The sequence below is a fragment of the Plectropomus leopardus genome, chromosome 9, assembly GCF_026936395.1.
Source record: "Plectropomus leopardus strain MGB_pleo_1.0 chromosome 9, ASM2693639v1, whole genome shotgun sequence".
NCBI lineage: Eukaryota > Metazoa > Chordata > Actinopteri > Perciformes > Serranidae > Plectropomus > Plectropomus leopardus.
In genome coordinates this window covers 16,295,034-16,316,036 of record NC_142184.1, presented here as the reverse complement: position 1 = coordinate 16,316,036, position 21,003 = coordinate 16,295,034, and the positions used below count along the sequence as shown (strand labels likewise).

The 21,003-nt window shown below is 38.4% G+C and overlaps 1 long non-coding RNA gene across 1 annotated transcript in view; it reads left to right on the top strand.

Moving 5' to 3' along the window:
• LOC121946570 (uncharacterized) overlaps nucleotides 1-21,003 on the top strand; it is a 65,022-nt gene that overhangs the window by 7,720 nt on the left and 36,299 nt on the right. Inside the window, exons 5-7 of the long non-coding RNA XR_015777482.1 lie at nucleotides 539-594; nucleotides 17,750-17,806; nucleotides 19,404-19,819. This is a non-coding gene — a long non-coding RNA (uncharacterized LOC121946570). The remainder of the gene's footprint in view (nucleotides 1-538; nucleotides 595-17,749; nucleotides 17,807-19,403; nucleotides 19,820-21,003) is intronic.

The following is a 21,003-nucleotide window of genomic DNA, read 5'->3' as shown; positions in this document are numbered from 1 at the left end:
AGAATGTATTGCAGCGGAGTATCTTGTTTATATATTTGCACGTATAAGTGCCATATATTAGTTTCAGAGGCCTGGATAACTATGTATGCTGGGTTTGAGAAACAATATAAAAAACCACCATAACCTCATTAGTACGAACCTTAAAAACACTGAACACTGATGGAATTCTAACCAGAAGTTCATGCTTGGCACACAGGAGAAGTTTCAGGGGGTTGCAATTTGCAATTCTCACCACTAGATGCCACTAAATACTATACAGTGCTTCTGTAAGTGGATGCTAGATTGAGAATACTTTCATTGCTTTATCTTGCTGACAGACAGCTGTCTTCTTCTGCACTACATTTTCTAATCCATAGAACTTCCTTACTCTTACCCATCTCTATCTTTCAGCCTGTTTAGCCTCTCTCTGCAAAAGTTTTTCCATATAATCTGATTCATAAAGGCATCACCTTGTCTTTACATTGAACTTCATTTCTTTGCCGCTGCCATAATCACTCATTTATTTTCTTCTTGTGTTTTTTGTCTCATCCATAAACAGCTGACTGTTTGACCCAAACAGCTGATCTGCGGTGTTCTACAGTGCTGCACTTATGTGTAAGTATACAGAAGCTCTATGACTTGAGAAAATGTACGGCCAAAGAAAAGAGATATCTGATGACATGTTTAAGTGGTGAAAATATTTTCAATATAGCAAGCACTTAAGCTGATACATTTTTTTCTTATAGGTAGGCCTTGTCAGCATCTTAAATCCATTCTATACCTCCACCAGGCTTAAAATGTCATTGATTCCAGACCTGGATATGTAGTAATCATATATACAGGAACATGATAAATCCCTAGTTTACTCTTTATTCCATGTGCTGCAAATGCCATATCTCAATTATGATCAAAAACAGGAAGTGATTCATAACCAGGATACAAGACTGAATGCAAACGTTGACAGTGAAAGTAGGTAATTTAGAAATTCAGTGGCACTGAGGTGTATGAGTCAACTTGGCTGTTGGGAACTTAGGGTGACATTAGATGGGGAGTAAAAGCGAGGGAGAGAGAGTGAGACATATGGTGCTGTGACAGTAACAGAAGGGACATGGAAGTGTTGTAACATGCGGATGTTAGGAAAGGTGCATGGTCAGCAATGGCAAACACACACAATCATGTTTCATACAGTACAATACAGTGTTGTCTTGTAGTTTGATTTGCCTGTTCTGTCATGCAAAAATATCATCTCATCTGCACTCCCAGGGTTCAGATACCAACAAAACTTCTTATCAATGTGATAAAGACACATAAATACTGGTACATTGAATACTGTGCGGCTTATCCAGTCTATAATCCCTGAAAAGAAGGTTAGAAATACTAAAACATGTTTCAAGTTAATATAAAGACGTTTCACACACTTCCATGCCTGTGCTAAGACTTTTGATTTAGACCAGAGGATTCAAACTGTGAGGCGGAGGAAGGAGAGATTTGAGGTGGAGATACTGCGTGAGTTGAAAGGGGCATGTGCATGCTGGTTTTCTGAGAACAAAAGGTAGATAGTCATTGCAGTTGTGCCCACTGATTTGTTGCAAGAATTGTACTTCTCTCTGAGTCATAAGACACACACACACAGACATGATTCACATTCTTTAAGATTCACTGTGACCTATGCTTCCCTGGGATGACATTTTCTCCGATATACATCATGATTAAAGTTTCATAAATGCACTTAGACATGACATAAAATAGATGTTCCTCATCATGGGCGGATTATGAGACAACCTGCCCCTGGGCAAAAATATGCAAACGGACCCACCACCCCTACAGGTGCAAGACACACAGACATTGTGGTGGTTTGTGTCTCTTTGTAGTCTATATGCATCTTTTTATGGTTTTAAGTCTCTTTGAGGTTATTTTGTCTTTTTAGTAAGTTTTTGTCTCTTTGTAGTCATTTTTTGTCTTCTTGTAGTTTGGGTCTCTGAGGTAATGTGGTGTCTTATTGACATACGTAGCTTTGTCTTTTTAGTCATTTTGTGTCTTGTGCATGGCCATACCAACCATTAACGTCATCTAGGTCAGGACCTTGGTATTTTTTCCAAGCTGCATACCTGAAAATATTGTAACTTTCATGTGTCAATTTCAAAGATAAAACAACGCTAAGAGAATGACTTGCTCCTCTGTTAACAGTCATTGATTTTGTGTGTGTGGATGGGTGATGAGGTGAACGTTTTTGTCGCCACTATGCACTTTTGGTAGACCTGGGGATTTTTGGGGTGCTCCATGGGTGGTATTTGCAGTATTTGCGGTATGTGAGGAATGTCAGGAAATGTCAGAATCAATGCAAGATACAACAGAGGAGGTGATGTAACTAGAAGCTGTCTGTAGTTAGTGTTTTTCGTCCCCAGTCGGACATTATTTAAGCTATAATAATTCTCATCAAAATTTGATGAGAATTTTTATAGCCTCTGTGCCGCGGTTGTTTTTATACATGCACCTTTAAAAAGAGGCCACCAACTGGAATGGCATGTTAATTCTGATTAATATAACTTGCAAGCTAGGAGCACTGATTCACCAATCCTGCTTGCTTTTATAGGAGGAGTGTAATGGAAAAAACATACACATTTTATTTAGGAAATGTAGTGGAGAAAGTGAAGTTTGCAAAAAAAAAAAAAACAACTTTGTGTCTCCTTTTAGTTGTTTTGTGTTGTCTTGGAATATTTTTGGTTTCTATGAGGTAATTGTGTGTCTTTTTATGGTGTTTTGGGTGTCTTGATATAATTCTGAGTTTTGTTTGTCTTTTTGTGTCTCCTCATAGTCACTTTGTGTCTTGTGGTTGTTTTGTGTCTTTTTGTAGTGTTTGGGTCTCTTTAAAGTGATTGTGTTATTATTACTTTGTTGTAAATCTGTGTCTCCCTTTGGTTGTATTGTGTCTTTTCATAGTCTTTTGAGTTTCTCCAAGGTAATTGTGTGTCTTCTTATGGTCACGTTTTTGGTGTTGTTTTGTATATCTGTAGCCGTTTTTTGTTGTTTTGCTCTCTTTGATGAAATTGTGTCATTCAGATAATATTTTGTCTGTTTGAGGTGATGTGATCTTTCTTGCGTTGCTTTGTAGTATTTTGCATCTTCTTGTAGTTATTTTGTGTCTCTTTGCAGTTCCATAGCATCTCTTTGTTTTCATTTTTAGTCTCTCCCTGGTCAGTGCTTCTTAATATAAGTGACATTTTGCAAGTGAAAGCCATGGGGGCCCCCTGATACATAAGGCCCCTGGGCCAGTGCCCTGTTAGCCCATTTAGAGATCCATCCATGCTTCTTATAACACCAGAACAGAACAGCTGTAAGGGTGCAGTTGTCTTGAATTTGTCTAAGAGGGGGCCCACAGTGTGAAACCTTTAAAACCTCTTGTCTATACTTTCCTGAGACTCAATATTGACCCAAAACAAGTCTCATGACCTGTCAGATCAGATTGTTTACAAGCCTGGGTCTTGCAAAAGTACTGAGGCTGAAAACAGGAATGTAGAGGAGAGACAGTTTTCTATTGTCTTAAGGTCTCTTTGGAGTGTTTTGAACCATGTCCAAAATGCCCCAAGGATGTCACAATTCCAGCTCCAGTTTGCCGCAGTTAGAGTGTCTGGGACATCTTTGACCAGGGGATCTTTAATCTCAGCTAATGTCCATGCACTAGGGGTGTAAGTCATGCAACATCATATCAAAAAATGTGAGCTGTCCTTTTAAATGTGGAGAGTTTTTAATTCAGTCACTCCACAGGCATGACATTTTGAACTTTAAACCGGTGAAGACAGAGGAATCATTGTCTAAAACATTTGGTGGACAAAAAACTCCTTCATCACAAACTTGTGATCAATGACTACATTTAAGGTCTGCTATGTCACCAGAACTCCTGACGCTGCTTTTCACACTCAGAAGGAAAAAGTGAGGAAGTCCTTGGATCAGCTGACACTCCTGGTAGGAAACTTGCTGTGCAAGTGTGTCGGTGTCATGCCACAGCAGGAGGGATCATAGCCGGCACTACTACTTCACTTCAGGCATGACAGGAAAGACAGCAGCTAGACATGTATGCCATTTTATGATACATTTGGCATTATTACAGAGATCAGATCACTGTCAGACCTCCCCCTGAAACCTTCCTGTGTGAACACCTTAATCCCAGATTGAAGAAGAATGTACACACAATAAGAAAGACTCACAGCCCATAACCTACCTGTGGCCAGAGAGCTGTAAGACCTGAAAGACACTTACTTTCCTTTACTGGCTCTACGCAAGCCTAGATAGCACTATGAGCACGGAAGAGCTGCTCAAAATTAAATGTCATTGCACTTTCCAACACAGTCAGGCATGTGCTACATGGGGCTAAAACATTGCAAACTGCTCATCTACTAAAGTCCTGCTGCGCTTCATGAAAATGTCCTTCCAAGAAAATGAGAGCAACAATTGTGATGACTCATTTAAGTCAGGACAAAAGCAGGAAGTTTTTCCTTGTAGGGACCACAAAATGTTTATTTTTAACACGGGAGATCACTGTTAATTTCCTGTTTTCTACTGACAGTAAAGTTTCTTTTAGTGATGACCACATGGTTATTTTTGTAACCATAAAAAGGACAAAGGTTCCCAAACCAAGTAGTTACTTTAATCCAAATCATGATCTTTATCAAACCCCAGCCCATGCAGGCTGGATGGAACCTTTTGCGGTGTTATAATATGCTGTTGGTTAGCTGAGTTGTACTTGTAATGGCAGTATGATATGCGGATGGGCGGTATGGAATTTCATTCATAGAGAAATCCACTGTGGAAGAGCCGAAAGATGTAATATTTTAAGTTAGAGGCTGTGTTTGGTTTTGACTAGAAAAACATGCTCCCTTGCTGTGACTGTTGTGACTGTTTTTGTAAACCCTATTAGTCTCCTCTTCCTCCTCCATGTACAGGATGTAGCAAATCCAGGCTCATTCTTGAGGGGATGTGAGATGACATTTTGGGAAACTCTGCTGCCAATGAAGACAAGATACAGAGTAATACTGAGATATCCTAGAGGGACACAACAGGGAAATTTTGAATAAATGTACACAGCTTTCAGCAAAAAAGAGAATAAGAAATACACTGACTAAGAGAGACCTTGACGACATGTCTGTAGATAGTAATGTACCACAGTGTAAATCAAAAGCCAAAACAAAAGAAAATAGTCAGTAACTATGGATGATAACAAATAATCAATAATTGATTAATTGGTCGTTAAGAGTTTAATGTGAACATGTGAAATTTAATAGATTTATTTATTCGCTATGAAATACTGTCAAAGTGTATTGCTGTGAGCTTTGTGTTATGTATTGGTACATAATTTACTGGTACACTGTTCAAAAAATACAGTGTAAATTAGGAAGAATTCAATCTTTAATAATTTAATGTTAATTAAAAGTTTTAAGTGCCTGCAGATAAATTGAATAGACAAAAAAAGGAGAGTCAAAAACATTTGGCAGAAACAGAAACAGTGAATTATAACTAGATCAGGCAATCAAATTTTAACAAACAACTAAATACTATTGTGGGAAAACATCCGTCAAGTTTGGATGACAAAAACAAGAGAAGATTAGAAGTATAGTTTGGAGTGAGGAGAAATGACATGTGAGTGCTGGGATGTGGAGTGCAGCAGTTTACAATGGCAACAAATAGAACTGGGTGGCTATGGCTCAGGTGGTGCAGCAGTATCCTTGAGCAAAATACTGAACCCCAAATTGATCCTGATGGCTTTTCCATTGGTGTGTGTATGTGTGTGGTTTCTCAGTAGTAGGCGGCATCTTGAACGGTGGCCTCGGCCACCATTAAATAATTGTACAGTATGTGTAAATGGGTGAATGTGTCTCATATTGCGAAAGGGCTTTGAGTGGTTTAACAACTAGAAAAGCACTATACAAGTGAGTGTCCATTCACCATCCACCTAGCAGAGAACTGAAGGATACAGGTTTATTGAAAAGGATGTAGATGCCTGCAAGTTGTTGACCAGGGTTTGCTTGACTTCAGTAAATACTGTTTGGTGAAACTGCATCGGCGCAGATGTTTTAATATAATGAAACTATGTATCATCATCAAATCCTCATTGATAAATATCAGTGCTTGCAGACTGAAGCTTCGATGGGGTGGTTTGAGGGTAAATGAGAGATGATCCCATTGGTCGATTCATCTAAAATGTTTTGACAATTAGCGACTTTGTTGGCGTGCATGTCGCAGTAACAGTGTTAATTTGTTAAAACATAGCTAAAAAATTTTCATCTTCGCAAATTTTAAAACCATTCCAGACACTTCATTTTTTTGCATGTTGCTAGTATATCTTTATGCCTGTCATGTGGTCAAACTGTTCCAGTTTTAGTAGTGTTGGACTGCAGGTGACTGACAGTAGATGAGATCAAGTTGGAGTTACAAAACTATCATTTAGTTTAAATGGCCCTGTTTGAGAATAACCAACCCCCCCCCGCCCCCCCTTTGTATCATTCTGTATCCGCTCTTTAAATTTGGACGTTTTCTAGATGCCCTGAACGCAGCACAGGCAAAACTCTTGATGAGTTATTTTTACCTCTGTAGGGGTTTGTTTGACCTGTGGAATAGATAACTGATAATTCGATATGATCACAGCTAATCAGACTGACGGGTGACAGATGCTTTAGAGGAGAGTAAATGCAAACTTTTAGAACCAGTGCAAAAAAGTTCAGTTTCACTGCATCTGGGCTTCTGCGGCACTGTCTGTGCCCAGAGTGTGCTTGTAGTTAGTGCAATGAATAACTAAACACTACATATACTGCAACAGCGCTCTTAATGAACAGTCCAGCTCCAAAAATAGAAAATCTAGACGTGGTGACATATGAAATCGTGGCAGGCCGCCACAAATGCATGAGTGTGTGGGAAACTCTGATGAATAATGTTGGTCAACTATTTCTTAATTTCTGGCTTATTTGGGATGTTTGGGGTAATGAATATGTATGTTAATATATAACACAGAGCATTTGATTAATGATTTTTATGTATCACAGCAACAGCATTTGAGACAGCCCTAAAAACTGGTGAATCTCAGTAAAGAAAATAGTGCATGTTGCAGGGAAGCACACCTGGTTTATCAACAGGTTAAGAAAGAGGCCTGAATCTGAATCTTTACTGATGCATACTGTAAGCCTAAGACAGTTAATTCTGACATGAACTGTTTTTTTTAATGTTTTCTAAATATTTATAACACTTTCTTAAATCAGAGTCTTACCTCTTAAGACTCTTCACTCACCCGTCCACCCACACACCCGCAAGCAAGCAAGCACACACACACACACACACACACACGCACACATGCTATACATCTCTTAGTGTCTAATAGAGTTACTACTATTTAAGATGCTTCTGAGGCTTAAAAGTTTAATTCAGTTACATTTGAACTTTTAAGATTATTAAATCCACCATGAGGAATGCCAGCTGAGTGTACAAGGTCAGCAAAATGTAATGTGATTTTTCAACGGCAGAGTCACACGTTTTTTCTTTTACTTCTGCTTTAAGAAAATTAAGTAAAAAACTGCCTTCTATATCCAATTGGTATTACTGTTCCTTTGAACTAAAAAAAGCAAAGCTGTCCTATCTCGGGTTACACATGTAGCTTCAAGGCTGTAATGGACAGTACACATGTAAGAAATACAATGGGTGAGAAAGTGCTGCTAACCCCACATCCAACTAGAGAGAATACTGAAAGAGAGGATTTACAACTTGTAAAGTCATCAAAGTGGTAACTATTTTATCTTTTATCATGAACATTGTAAGTTAAACAGTAAAAATACTATACAACATTTATGTTACAAGGTAATGCACAGAGAGATGTGTACCTTTGGACTGTACCATACTCAGAATTGTGTCAGTCAAATCAGATTTGGCTGTTCAATACAAATATTCAATTATTTTATATTTCTGACTGAGGGTATATTTGTTTGTTTTTGTAACAACAGCTTTTGCAACTTGATAAATTGTCTTCAGTTACATCATGGTGTTAGTTTGAATGAGATCAATTGTTCAGCCCAAACATTCAGGGCCATCCCTCCCTCTGGATTCACACCACTAGCATGACTGACAATGCCCCCTTTGTCTCAATATGCTGTTTGGATAATCACATATGCCATTAATAATCATACTATTCCATTACAAACATTGTCTTATTTGTCATGAATAACACATTGATTGTTGTGACATTTTTCTGGTGCCATTTCCCAGAACCAGGAATGTATTTATGGAAATATTGCAGGCTATCATTGGGAGGCACAGGCGCATCTGGAGCATCTATATATTCTTTGCAGGCACCGGGCAATGCATTTCACAAAAGATGGAAAAAATACCAGTACACTGCCGTCATATTTCCAGCTCTTCTGTTATTCTTTGTGAACATGAAAACATTTCAATAATAAATAGTACTCCCCAGGTAAAGGTGTGAGAAACCTTAATAGTAAACTGATATAATATACAGTATGTGAGGATGAAATACGCAGTAATTCAATTACTAGTGTGATCACACAAAATCTACATGATATGTCAGGATTACATTAATAGTACAAGATAGGGACGTTTTGTACAGCTGCACATAAAAGAGAAAAAAAAGAACAACAGCACATCTCAAAAAATATGAACCCAGTATTATGGAGACATCATAGCTGCACCCAGAAATGTAATTAGTTGTGTGCTGAGTCCCAAGGAATTAAATCCACACTTTGACCAAATTGACTTTACTTCTGTTTGAATAAGTGTGAGTCAGTAGCTGCACAGGCATTAATAGAACATAAGAGACAGGAAACACCAGGCTCAAATCACCCTGAGCCAGAGGCCACTCTTATTTTAAAAGCTGACTCTTTTCTCATTAAACTAAAGACTTTTTTTGGCTTGTCTGGGGAAAGCATTCTGAAAAACTTTGTAAAAGTTTGCCATGAAATATAAAATATAAAATATCAGTTGTTCCCTGAATATGATAACTTTTAGAAAGTCTTAATGAAAGTTGTAATGTCTCAACTGATCGTGTGGTATCACCAGCTGGCCAAATTTGAATTTGTTCAATCAATCAGATGGCGTCACTGAAAATGCTGATGGTTAGTAGCAATGGATGTCATATGCTGTTTAGTTTCACAGGATACCATTAGCTTTACGCTATATTAAAAAATGAGCATGCAACAGCATCCTAATGACAGTAGTATTAGCCTCCATTTATTTTCACAAGGTACCACCGTGTTTATGACCTCATACCAGCAAAACTAACACTTCCTTCAGCCTCAGCTATCCTTTGCGTTTAGTGATAATTCATAAATCTTAGCCTGCTAACATGCTAATCTAAGATGATATAAGAGATGAGAAAATACACCATTATCTGTATCTGTACGTGGAATGAGCAGAGTTTTGATTGATTGATTGATTGATTGATTGATTGAGTTCAAACCAGTGTGTGGGGTAGAGCTGGGTGCAAAAATCGATTAATCAGTGCATTGCAATATGTTTTTTGCCAATTCAGTATCGATTCGTAAAATCCTGAAATCGATTAATTCCATTGTAATGACACCTCGCTCCCAGAGTGTGATTGACATTGTTCAGAGGCCCCGCTTTACCCCCAAACAACGTCTGTTGTTTATTCATTAACATGGCGACAGTGGTGCGAGGTAGCAGTGTGTTAAAATCAGCGCTGACAACATTATAAGCCGATGTTTGGATACACAAAGTCAATAATAGTTGCGTGGTGTGTGAGCCTCGTGAGTCAGTGTTAAAACACTGCAACAATATGACGAACCTACATAACCATTTAAGCCAACACCATGCAGATGTTTTGCAACCTGTTGCTAATGCTGAAGCTGTGGATCACACAAATGCAGGTTGACAAATCCTGCATAAATGTTTTTTACTTTTGTTCAGTTAGGCTCAGGCAAAAATGTGCACTTTTCTATACTTTAAATTTATTTTAGTTTTAATTTTTATTTAATAAAGAATAATATAATGATAAAAAAAAAGTTTTGGTGTCAATTTGTTCTAAATCAATACAGATAATGCATGCTTTATTGAACATATATCAGAAGGTATTGAATTATCTGGGTATTTCTGACATCGACACACATAACTGCATTGATGTCAAAGCAACTGGATCAATATCAAATTGAATCGAATCGTGGCCCAAAGAATCGAAATTGAATTGAATTGTGAGGTTCTTAACAATACCCAGCCCTAGTGTGGGGCTCAAACCAGAATGTGTTATTTTAAGCCTCAACATGACATGGGCTGATCAGAAGTTGCCATATTTATTATTTTTTAGAAAACTATCAACAGAGGAATGTCAGGATTGAGCTTCAGATTGTTCTTGATCACAAGGGTAAGAAACTGAACACCCAAATGAGGATTTTCATTTATCCAGACTACCAAAATTGACCCAATTGACTCACATTATAGGCTATTGTACTCGTAAAAATTACATTATTTGTACTTAAGATACTTATTGCATCCAGGTATTCGGCTTAATTCTAATGAACATTAGTTAGCATTAAGCTTAGAGCACCACTGTGCAAAAGAACAGCCCCTGACATTCATTCAGGTGAGGTCAAGTTACTATCAAACCATTGTTGATGTAACTTTTTGTTTTAGATAATTTACATTTACAAAACTTTATAATGTTCTTTGGCTTTGAGTATAGATGTATGCCCAATTTGAAAAGTTTTGTAAAAATCCAGAAAATATGCAGAACAATGAATCAAACCTGAGTTTCACATAGGATCAAGCAAATACTGTTTGTATTACATTGATTCTTCATGTAATAACACCTGGGTTAGTATTTGTTCTACGGTAATCATCGGCTAACAATTAAACATCTTATTTAACTAACCATCTAAAATAATGTTGCTATGGAATTAAAGAGGCAAACCTTTGTTCCTCAAACTCAGATTACCAGATAATCATGTGTTCTGCGCACAACCATCAAATAGATTATAAATTATTTACAATCTACCCCATTGTAATGTAATTAACTGCACTTCTCCAGCCTGAAGGACAACATTGTTTTTGCTCTGATATCATGAAGAGTACTCAAAGACAGTCTTTTCATGGACTAAATTGAATTTGATCCAATGATGACTATGAAAATGAGAACAAAGAAGAGGCTTTATTTAAAAAAATTTAATCAGACTTTAGTCAGACTTATCAATTTGCTAACCTTTATCCCCTCCTGAATCATTCAAATCATATGATACAACATTGTCGTGTTCATTACGATTGCAGCTGGGATGAGACAGACTCTTGGTCAGGAGATCGATACGTCAGCTACTTGTTGATTCAGTTTTTTGTGTAGGCATGACAATGGATCAATTAAGAGGGAAAGGACGCCCATTGAGGCTACATAACGCAGATTTATTTGCAATGCCACTGACGCTGCCAGAAAATAACGCAAATTAATCACAAAAATATCTCACAAAGAATGGTTTGGAGCAGGTCCTGTTTTTGTTGTCATATGGAAAGTTTTGGTTTGCTTGTCACAGTGAAAATGGAGGAACATCAGAGCAGGGAAAAAGAGTGCCTGAAAACGGTGTGAAAAAGAACTGCTCTGAGGCAAAATTTTGCAGTTATCACACACAAAGGAACAAACAGGCATATTATGTTATTAATTACCTTTCACATCATAGGAACTGAATATTACATTATGTTGTTTTAATCGATGCAGATCTACTTTACAATTTGAATCATAGATAATGGTTCTTGTGCATACTTCTCTGCCGCTATTGCTTTTTAGATAAATATCAGGAATTGTATGACATTTGCCTCTCAAAAATGGCTAACATTTTACAACCCCAATTCCAGAAAATTTGGGAAGCTGTGTAAAACTAAAATAATAACAGACTGCATGATTTGCAAATCCTTTTTGACCTATATTCAATGCAGAACAAAAACTCCCGCACACTGTTCGCCTCACTTGGTGATCAAGAGTGAGCTTTAATAACGTTTCGGTACAGAGATCTTCATTGGGTTTTTGTTCTCTGTCTTCTCCTACACACCTGTCAACCTACAGGTGTGCAAAGGTTTTCACCCTGTGATTTGATCTATAGTTAATAGAATAAAGTATGAAGACAAGATAAAGTTTTATTTTGTAAATGTACATTCATTTTGAATTTGATGCTTGCAACACACTACCAGAAAGTTGGGACAAAAGCCTGTTTACCAATTTTTTATGTCATCATTTTTTTAAGTGTTATGGAACTGAGGACAGTAATTGCTGAAGATTTACAGTAGCAACACTGAGGGAATCCTAACTGGTTGTTCACATTTGGCACATGGGAGAAATTTCAGTTGGTTATAATCTGTAGTCCTCACTGTTAGATGCTGAAAAATCCTACACACTGCCCCTGAATTTTGCTTTAACTGCCTTTCTCAGACTGAAGTTGAGTGTTTCAATCATTTCATGGATGCTGAAAGGTTCGCTGACCAGGATAATTAAGATGATTGCACAGGAAAGTCTCAGAAAAGGCTGTTTTTTTTCCCCCCACTTTTGATCTTTTTAATTGCTCAAACAAAAAAACACAAGAAGCTCTGAGTTATTTTGGCCTCTACGAGAATGTTACAGGTACCACATATGCACAACTGTAAATCTTGGTAACTTTTTTGTTTAGTTATTAGTGAAGCTTTGGTTCAACCTGCTCTTAGATGTGGAAGTCAGTGTTTTGTGATTATAAGGCCTAGCATTATTTACTGTTTTTTAAACCAGTAATGATCTTCCAAATGTTAAAACATGGGACTACAGCTCTTTTAGACAGCCATTCAGCCTTTGACACAGTTCACTGTACAATTTTACTTCACTGCCTTAAGCACTGGGTTGTTATCACAGCTGTAGCTTTAGATTGGTTCACTTATCTGTAATACACTATCACATTCATGCTGGTGGTTTTGCATATTTAGCCCATTTAGTATAAGCCCCCCACACAGTTTACATTACTGCTGGCCATTTTTCAAAGCTTTCCACATTAAAATGTTTGGACTGTGGTAGCTTATATTGTAACCATTAGTCATCATTACATCTTGTTTTAAAGCAAGTGAAGATGCGGATTGAAGTCTGGTTCACTTCAAAGCACACTGTTTCTTACTGTGTCTCAGGCAAAAGAAAAACATATAAAACACCTCTGAGGCAAAGGTTAAAATGAGCTCAGTGCAATTTGAATGACAGTTAATATCTACACGGCTTTAACAGTTCATTGGAACATTCACAGGAACCTGCGTAAATGTTAGTAAATACTCAACAAATGGTCTACAATTGGCAACAAACGTTAACAGGTTTTGCCCACTGTTTTCTTTAAAAATGGCAGCGTATGAAAATGAAATAATCAAGAGTTTAAAGATCTTAGAAAGAATTCGGTCTTAATGGATGTAAATAAATGCGGTGTAAATACATGGTGCAAATGCTCTTTGTTTGGTTTGATATCGGTGGCAGTGCTGCCTGTGATTTTAAAACAGGAGTCAATTATTCTGGGCCACCTTATGAGAGGTGTGATAAGAGGAGATTTGCCTGTCTTGGATGATATTCAGTGGATGGAATGAAGAAAATGAAATGAAATAAAATTATATTTGGTTTGGTTAAAGGAGTAAATCCTTCAAAGGATTTCACAGTATTACAGTATCTGTTCTCTTCTCAATCTCAAAAGCCGATGTCCTATTTAACAATTTTGGATTTGGTCATGTTTTGGTGGCACCCCAAAAAAAAGTATATTCATTGATTTATTGTTATGTGGTTGTATGCTGGATTTTTGCTAATCAAAGCCACAACCCTTTCAGACAGAGACTCACAGTAGACTAATATCCTGTGTTATCCCTAAAAACACACATGGAATGTGCAACCACCCACACAACACACATACCCCCCACACATGGTGCATGTGCACAGGGTCCTCAAACAAGGCTCAACTCTGAAATATTGTGAAATGTTTGCATGTGGGATGTACATGTGTGCATGACTAGGGACAGGTGCATCTTCCTAGGTGGTGCTTTAGGTGTTGCTTATATTATGTCATGTCTTTGTGATGAATGCTATAGGCTGAACTGGTGACCTTAAAGATTTTTTTTTTATGTTGTGTTATCTAATCTCATCTCAGTTACTGGGTAGCACCAGTGGCAGATATTTTTCATAGGGGTGGCTGGATGGGGCCTCTGTAAATCTTGGGGTGGCATACCAATAGCTATAAGTGAATTTCATGAATTTGCTTATGTTCTTGAGGTGCAAAGGCTAAACCAAAACTATGTCATTATTAAGTAAAGCAATCTCATACTGACATACCTTGGTTTCTTATTTTACAGTTTATATGACTAATTATCTGCTGTGCATAGACTAATACCCTACAGTTTGATATCCACAACCATCCAGTTTAAATATGTTACATACTTATGTGTATGTGTTGATTCATTGTTGATTAGTTAGTTAATTCAGAAAGTTTCTACTTTTTCTTAAAAAAGACAAGCTTGAGTATAAAAGATTACATTGATTGTGATGACCAAAACATTTACAGAGAACAGGAAAAGTACTTTTGAGGGAGACTTGTGGTCACCCATAGAAATCATTTTTATTCAGACATCTTGAAGTGAGAGTTTGAGGGACCCCTTTAAAAACACCCATGCCAGTTGTTCCTTTGCCAAAATTTAGCACATCTTTTGATCCTGATTTAGCCTCCTTCCTAACAAGCTATCCTATCCACTTGATGGTGAACTCATGTATGGGAGGTAGGATCCTAATGTTCAAAGATAAAATTATTTATAATGGCATTGTACAATTTGATTTGCATGCAGACTGGGAGAGCAGCACCTGTTCCTATTATGAGATGTAGATCCAGCTGCCGGTACAGTTGAAATCGCAGATTGCTTGTCTGGTAGACTGCTATGAAAATTATGGGGGCTTAAAAATAATCATCTGTCCAAAAAATCTTTGAGCACTCTACTATCATACAAGCACAGAAAATAGTGTCTCAACTCAGAGTTTCAGCTCTAATCATCAGAAGATTTAGAGTTCCCCATAACACAAACAGGTAATACAGGATGTTGGTCACGGGAGCTGTGCCGTAGGTCACCATTTTTGAAAGGTGTGTTTGTGTATGCATAAACTGTTACATGAAGATTGGGTTGTTGAGATGTTTTACTATGTAGCAATTTACGATTTTATATTCTGTGGAACTGCAGGAGGGAGTCCAGAACATATTTCCCTAAGGGGACATTAAAGTAAATCTTATCTACAACAGCACACCATGATAGGTCGTATCATATCTTTTACTGGCCTACTCATGTTGGGGAAAATATTCTCCTAGACTTCGTGGTAGAGCTTGATGTCCAGATCTCTTTTCCACATCATCCTCAGACCCCTACTCTTACCATACACGGCATTTGCTGCCATTTATAAAACACAGAAGATGTAGAGTTGCTGCCCGCAGTACTGAATATAGTACCCTTGCCCCTTTTATAAATCCTGCCCCAAAGCCAAAAGCCTGAAGTCTATATCACACATCCCGATTTCACCCTATCAAACACTTTCTTGATTGAGAAAGCAGCAACTGAATCCTCTTTTTAATCACATGAGATGGAGTAGTCATCTTAGGTCATCAGCTAATGATCTACCTTTAATAAAACCAACCTGATCATCATTAATAACCTGTGGTACAACTTTCCCATTTGCGTTTCATAGTACCTTGTTCAATATTTCGCTCATAAGGGTTCCGGTCTTTTGTCAGCAGTATAGAGATTACTGTGTCACTAAATGCTGGTGGCAGCTGTCCCTCTGCCAACACTTCTGTATAAACCTCAGTCAGAGTAGATGCTACTATGTCAGTGTTCTTCCTATAATGTTTGGCTGGAGGGCTTTCTAGGACCTATGATTTACCAGACTTAATTGTTATCCAGCATCAACACCTGGGCTTGGGATATCATTTGAAGATCTATTTAAAAAAAAAAACTTCAAAATTCTTATGCAGTTTTTCAAAGATGATGATGATGATGATGATGATGATGATGATGATGATAGAATCAAGAAACTGACTTCTATTTGTTTCAGTTGTCTCTCACGCTGCTTGCCAGATCTCTCTACACTTGCACAAAAGCTGTTTTTAACCTAAAGAGGGTATATTCTGCCTTATTATTTCGATACTGCGCTTAGTTTAGCTGATATTTCACAATTCACATTTTTTTTCCAATCAGTTGTCTTGTCTTGTGATAAGTCATTTTCCATGAAATTCAAGCTCTTGTGTTGGTGACTTTTTTTCCAGAGAATTAGTATGTGAAATTATTTTGCCCATAGGCCTTTCCTACACTGTCCCCAATCTATCTGATGAGACAATATTTTGATCAAAACAGTCCTTATGGTAGGTTTCCAAACCAGTCTTAAATGTGTGTCAGCAGTAACATTTTTACTGTAATGGTCAAAAATGTACACCCAAGACCTTATTAACGTAATTATTTTATTCTCGGGAAGGCAAAATACCCTTCATAACTGGCCACTTGAAAACATTTTATTAGGATTTTAACTGCCTGTGAACAAGGGTTGTTCAAATTTTCCAACCAACTGTGTGTGATTCCCCACGAGCAATTTTTAGCAAATGCAATCATGGTAGAGCTTGCAGTGAAAAACAAAATAATGTCATCTGTTTGGAATTATTTTGGCTCTAAATCAGATGCTCCTTGTATGCCAAAGGACCTAAATGAAGCAATTTGCTGCCGCTGAAGAGGTGCTTTCATATTTTTTTCCAGCACTCAGTGAACTTTGGTGCTGCATTTTGAAGTGCTAAGTGAATTTGTATGTCCTGTGTTGTAAATGTATTGCCTTTTATGTTATGTTCTGTTGGCTTTGCTATGGTTTATTGCTACTCACTGGGCTCCAATGTACTGAGTCAATTCAGATCAGTGAAAAACCTAGTAAAAATAGACACAAAGTTAAGATACAAAATAACGAGAGTTGTAGCAGTTCCTTGTTACTTAAACGGATAACGTCAATACATTATAGAATTGCAGTAATTTCTTTAGGGCAGCCCCTTGAAAGTCAGAGATTGGAATCATCAGAGACTCGTCAGTCAAATGAGATTACCTCAAGCAGTTGTTAGTTTGAGCAGGTTTTTTTGTGTAGTGTACTTCTGGGGACATTTTGGTCTTCAGATTTTGCTGTGTAGTGAGTGCTCTCGACTTTCATGCTACTGTTTGGTGCAGGGAGCTGCGAACATGCAAGCAGCAGCACAGAGGAGGAGAAAGCAGAGAAATGTTGAATTTAAAGCTCACAGCAACTTAATACAACTCTCTCTGGGTTTTATTTGATATCTAGTGATAGCAAAAAATGTTGCACATTTACGACCTGTTGTTAGCGCTGTTAGCTTGTTCACTGTATTACATAAATGCCAGTGTTACACTAAATGTCCCGCAGATCCTGTTCCAACTTTAAAACTTTTTAGGGAAAACAAAATAAATTGTTAGGTATTTGTACTGAACAGCCAAATCCGATTTGACTGGCATAATTCTGAGTCTTCTACATCTCTAAATTTCCTGTTGATCACATACTAATAAGTCATATTTGATGCTGGGACATGTGAGTGTACACATTATTTTATGCATTTTTTTGCCTACAAAAGCTGCCATTACACAGTTGATAAATGAGGCCTATGTGTGCAATGTCAATCACACTAATTCATGGCTGACATGAACGTATGCTTAGCTGCTTCAGTGCAGCTTAAATTGCCACCAGCCCTGTCCATCCTGAAATTCTGCTCTTTTGCAGATCTGGCAGAGCGTAGATATTTTGGCAGATGGAGTTCAGCAGGGACATCTTGTTAAGGTAAGGCAGCCAGATCATGTCCATCTGTTTGAATACAGTGTGAGTGCCCTTGGCTTCACCTGAATCTGCAGGGTTAATGTTCATTGCATGAATTGGATGAACAGGTTTTCTCTCCTTAGTGAGTTAAAATGTATCAGTAAAGGTCATTTTGCACCAAAGCCTTATGATATTGGTTTAGGTTCTCATAAAAGATATTTATTCAGCCACCTGGTCACATAATGAAAAATGAAGGGAATCATATTACTTTTTCATTTATGTTTTGTACTTCGTCAGCTGTTTCCAATTAGTAGACACACATAAACAAAAACGTAAGGTGGTAAATGCAGCTGTGGTGAATGAAGCTTGGCTAGTTGGGTTTCTCCAGCAACAGGAAACACTCATGAATCTCAATCAATAGTCTTGTTTTTGGAGACGCAGAACACTGTGACAAATCCAATTAGAGCTAAAAATCCATGCCTGCCTGCTAAGAGATCCTAGGAAGACACATTGTGTGTGAGTGGGTGTGTGTGTGTGAGTGGGTGTGGGTGTGTGTATCTTGTATAATTGTGTGTGCACGCACATCCAATGCATAATATAGAAAAAAACATGGATAGGCACAGGGGAAAACACGTGGGGTTGCTGACTTGGGAAAAGCATGCAGCAACCACAACTGACTGTTAGTACCTGATTCCCACCTTAATATATACTTGTCTTTTTGCCCTAAAATCTCCTTAAAGGATAGATTTATGAGAACATCTATAAGGTTTTCTCTAGCTGTGATCATTTCTATGTTCATACTGGCTAATAAAAGATCCCTTCCTTATAAGGTTTCAGTGTGAAGTAATGGAATACAAATATTCACCAAGCCTCATTCTGTGAAAAAAACACATTTCAACATTTATCTGAACTAAAGTGGCTTCAGATGTCTAAATTAGAGAAATAAAATGGGTATCTTGCAAGGTTTAAGTCGGTTTAGTCCAAAAATCCCTCTGTTCTACCATTACTTTCCCAACAGCTGAATAAAAAGACACTGCCTGGGGAAACACACACAAAATCTCACACAAGAACGGTAGTTTAGACAGACATGTCTTGGTTATTTCGTAGCGTCCCATTCGGTTTAGGTGTATCTGCCTAACAAGTGGACTATCATTTGGAAACACAAGAGATGAATAACGAGATTAGGTAAAAGTCAGAGCACAGTGAAATCTGATGGTGTCACTGTTCCTAAACTCCCTCCACCAATTGTTACTTTTATGATCCAAAAGGATAATACAGCTGTGGCTCAATCTGATAAGTGGGTTGACATGGGCTTCCCAGTGATTGGAAGCTTTAGCCTATATTAACTGGATCAGCTTAAGACATGTTTGGAGATGTGGGAGCAGAGAGATGTAGAGGAACCTGTGGCCATGTCCAGACAACAGCAAAAGATAAATAAGCTGCTAACGGAAGACTGCCTACTCTCTCTACAGTACACACTAGGCCTATGCTTTCCAAAGCTGAAAGAATGGGAAAGAGTTAAAGCAGAGTGACAAGATAGATGAAAATAAAACAAACAAACTGATAAACAGAATAACACACAAGAACAAACTAACATTTTTCTTTAATTTCTTTGACTGAGGTACACAAATCACAAGACCCATTCTGGCTGGACCCTTATCTGGACTCCGCTCCTCCCCCATATGCTCCAGTCCACCCTGATCCTGAAGGAGAAGCAGCGCAGGCAGGAGACCCGGCTGCTGATTGAAGCTCACCCGCTCCACCGCCACCTGTCCCAAGCAGCTGCCAAAGACAGAGCCTCTACACGAAAATAGAAGAAAGCTTGAAACAGAGCTTTGCAGCGTACAACTTTTGGTCCCCTCCTCCCCGTGACCCAGTCGTGGAAATGCTGATGATGCCACGGCCCATGTGTCAAGTACTGAACTGAGACGTTTATTGAGCAAAATGCTCAAACATGATTAATATGATGTCCGGTTCATATGGAGGCGACCAGGGGAAAGGCCAAGAAGAGGACGTTTCATCGCTAAGCACTCAAAGGTATTTGATCTATTTTTGATCCATTATTACAGGCTGGTGTCATTTCTTCTCTGTCATGACTTTCCTGTGCGATCATCTATTATTTTAGTAAAGAAAATTCATGATACTGGACAGCCAACGCAGTGGCCTTTTTTTTCCAGCATTTGCAGGCAGTTAATGCCCCTATCCTTTCACCTGCGTTATTAATTTCAAATCCACACACAATTTGGTTAGTGGTTCCACCCGAAGCCACACAATATTCCATCACTGGTTTGGCAAACACGTTGTTCAGTATTTCCGTGCACAAAGATTGTGCCAACCTGTTTGCTACTCTGTTAGCACCGCATTCTGTTAGCATTGGTGAAAAGTGCCCTCAGCAGCCACAGTGGTGCTTCAGAACCTGAAGTCAGGCGATTGGGTGCTCATGAAAGACCACAGGAGGCGTCAATGGAAGCAGAGACAATATCACCGTCCATATCCAGGTGCTCCCCACTGAAACAGCTGTAAAGGTCGCAGGAAAGGCTGCTTGGGTCCACGCCAGCCATTCTAAGCTTGTCCCAGAATCATATGACGACACAGGGCGCTCCATTCACCTGCCAAATACATTAGCTAATGCCCAGAGCAGATTAAAGTCACCGCAACGCGTTGAGGATTCGTCAGGGGTGTGGGCGGATCGTTGCTCCTAAGGTGACCAAAGCACACTCCAAGAAGAGATCTAGGATGACAGTAATGGCATACTGTTTAAGGACACCAACGAAACAACACAATGCAACAGAAACTGCTGTACATTCATCCTTAAAACATGACTGACCAAACGCTTCATTCACAAAGACACTGACCAAACTAGAAAAGCTCACCAAGGAGCTGAAAAGGAATGTTGTAGCAGACACAACATGGATGATGGACTGGTTTGACTTTATGTTCAATAATAGAAATCATTTATTCTGACTGTTGTATCTATACTTAATGTCTCTATGATAGTGTTTCCCTGTTAGGATGGGTCCTTATTCCTTGTGTCAGAGGGAGGGCTGGGCTAATGCGTCGACGTAATCGACGTAATCAATTACGTGAATACGTCGATTCACATGATGTGCGTCGCCGCGTCGCACTGTTTCACACAACCTGCGTAATGAGAGCGTGAGCAGCGCTGGGTGTGTTGTTTTTTGTTTCGGCGCTCGTGTATCAAGTTAGAGTGTGCACATTGC